Source organism: Amia ocellicauda, unplaced genomic scaffold (genome assembly GCF_036373705.1).
Source record: "Amia ocellicauda isolate fAmiCal2 unplaced genomic scaffold, fAmiCal2.hap1 HAP1_SCAFFOLD_71, whole genome shotgun sequence".
In the NCBI taxonomy this organism is placed as follows: Eukaryota; Metazoa; Chordata; class Actinopteri; order Amiiformes; family Amiidae; genus Amia; species Amia ocellicauda.
This window is the reverse complement of record NW_027102999.1, coordinates 42,501-45,517: the sequence shown is the minus strand read 5'-3', so window position 1 is coordinate 45,517 and position 3,017 is coordinate 42,501.

Below are 3,017 nucleotides of genomic sequence, written 5' to 3'. Positions count from 1 at the left end.
TCCAGGGCTAACAGGCAGGCAGGCAGACCTCCAGGGCTGGATAGCAGACCTCCAGGGCTAACAGGCAGGCAGGCAGACCTCCAGGGCTGGATAGCAGACCTCCAGGGCTAACAGGCTGACCTCCAGGGCTAACAGGCAGGCAGGCAGACCTCCAGGGCTGGATAGCAGACCTCCAGGGCTAACAGGCTGACCTCCAGGGCAGGCAGTGCTGCTACCAGGGCAGGCAGGCAGACCTCCAGGGCAGGCAGGCAGACCTCCAGGGCTGGATAGCAGACCTCCAGGGCTAACAGGCAGACCTCCAGGGCTGGATAGCAGACCTCCAGGGCTGGATAGCAGACCTCCAGGGCAGGCAGTGCTGCTACCAGGGCAGGCAGTGCTGCTGCCAGGGCAGGCAGGCAGACCTCCAGGGCAGGCAGTGCTGCTACCAGGGCTGGATAGCAGACCTCCAGGGCTAACAGGCAGGCAGGCAGACCTCCAGGGCTGGATAGCAGACCTCCAGGGCTAACAGGCTGACCTCCAGGCCAGGCAGTGCTGCTGCCAGGGCAGGCAGGCAGACCTCCAGGGCAGGCAGTGCTGCTACCAGGGCAGGCAGTGCTGCTACCAGGGCTGGAAGGCAGACCTCCAGGGCTAACAGGCAGACCTCCAGGGCAGGCAGGCAGACCTCCAGGGCAGGCAGGCAGACCTCCAGGGCTGGATAGCTGACCTCCAGGGCTAACAGGCAGACCTCCAGGGCTGGCAGGCTGACCTCCAGGGCAGGCAGTGCTGCTGCCAGGGCAGGCAGGCAGACCTCCAGGGCTAACAGGCAGGCAGGCAGACCTCCAGGGCTGGATAGCAGACCTCCAGGGCTAACAGGCAGGCAGGCAGACCTCCAGGGCTAACAGGCAGACCTCCAGGGCAGGCAGGCAGACCTCCAGGGCAGGCAGGCAGACCTCCAGGGCTGGATAGCAGACCTCCAGGGCTAACAGGCAGACCTCCAGGGCTGGATAGCAGACCTCCAGGGCTGGATAGCAGACCTCCAGGGCAGGCAGTGCTGCTACCAGGGCAGGCAGTGCTGCTGCCAGGGCAGGCAGGCAGACCTCCAGGGCAGGCAGTGCTGCTACCAGGGCTGGATAGCAGACCTCCAGGGCTGGATGGCAGGCAGGCAGACCTCCAGGGCTGGATAGCAGACCTCCAGGGCTAACAGGCAGACCTCCAGGGCAGGCAGGCAGACCTCCAGGGCAGGCAGGCAGACCTCCAGGGCTGGATAGCAGACCTCCAGGGCAGGCAGTGCTGCTACCAGGGCTGGATAGCAGACCTCCAGGGCAGGATAGCAGACCTCCAGGGCTGGATGGCAGGCAGGCAGACCTCCAGGGCAGGCAGGCAGACCTCCAGGGCTGGATAGCAGACCTCCAGGGCTAACAGGCAGGCAGGCAGACCTCCAGGGCTGGATAGCAGACCTCCAGGGCTAACAGGCAGGCAGGCAGACCTCCAGGGCTGGATAGCAGACCTCCAGGGCAGGCAGTGCTGCTACCAGGGCAGGCAGTGCTGCTACCAGGGCTGGAAGGCAGACCTCCAGGGCAGGCAGTGCTGCTACCAGGGCTGGATAGCAGACCTCCAGGGCTGGATAGCAGACCTCCAGGGCAGGCAGGCAGACCTCCAGGGCTGGATAGCAGACCTCCAGGGCTGGCAGGCAGGCAGGCAGACCTCCAGGGCTGGATAGCAGACCTCCAGGGCAGGATAGCAGACCTCCAGGGCTGGATGGCAGGCAGGCAGACCTCCAGGGCTGGATAGCAGACCTCCAGGGCTGGCAGGCAGACCTCCAGGGCTGGATAGCAGACCTCCAGGGCTGGCAGGCTGACCTCCAGGGCAGGCAGGCCGGGCCCCCGGTGCTGCATCTCGGCCGCTGCCTGGGGCGGACCGGCCCGGGTGCCCTTGCGCTTTTTCGACACCAGGGGGCAGTTGGGTGCCATTCCGTCCCTCGTGTGGCGAAATGGCGGTACTGCACCTCCGCCTTTTTGCTGGAGAAAGTCCGCAGTCGGGACAATGCGCCACACGGTCCGTCGGCAGGAGGCCCGGGCCCGGGCACAACTCCCCGGTGGGGACGGACGCCGGGCTGGAGCTTCCCTTCAGCACACACACTCACTCACTCACTCACTGACCGACCGACTGACTGCAGGAAAGGCTCCCGGCTCCCAGCGCTCAGTCAGCAGGCCTACTCCTCCCCGGTGGGGACGGACGCCGGGCTGGAGCCTCCCTTCAGCACACACACTCACTCACTGACCGACCGACTGACTGCAGGAAAGGCTCCCGGCTCCCAGCGCTCAGTCAGCAGGCCTACTCCTCCCCGGTGGGGACGGACGCCGGGCTGGAGCCTCCCTTCAGCACACACACTCACTCACTGACCGACCGACTGACTGCAGGAAAGGCTCCCGGCTCCCAGCGCTCAGTCAGCAGGCCTACTCCTCCCCGGTGGGGACGGACGCCGGGCTGGAGCCTCCCTTCAGCACACACACTCACTCACTGACCGACCGACTGACTGCAGGAAAGGCTCCCGGCTCCCAGCGCTCAGTCAGCAGGCCTACTCCTCCCCGGTGGGGACGGACGCCGGGCTGGAGCTTTCCTTCAGCACACACACTCACTCACTGACCGACCGACTGACTGCAGGAAAGGCTCCCGGCTCCCAGCGCTCAGTCAGCAGGCCTACTCCTCCCCGGTGGGGACGGACGCCGGGCTGGAGCTTCCCTTCAGCACACACACTCACTCACTGACCGACCGACTGACTGCAGGAAAGGCTCCCGGCTCCCAGCGCTCAGTCAGCAGGCCTACTCCTCCCCGGTGGGGACGGACGCCGGGCTGGAGCTTCCCTTCAGCACACACACTCACTCACTGACCGACCGACTGACTGCAGGAAAGGCTCCCGGCTCCCAGCGCTCAGCCTGCAGGGCTACACCTCCCCGGTGGGTGCGGGCTCCGCGCTGGAGCTTTCCTTCAGCACTCACTGACCGACGGCTCCCGGCGCTCAGCCTGCAGGGCTACAC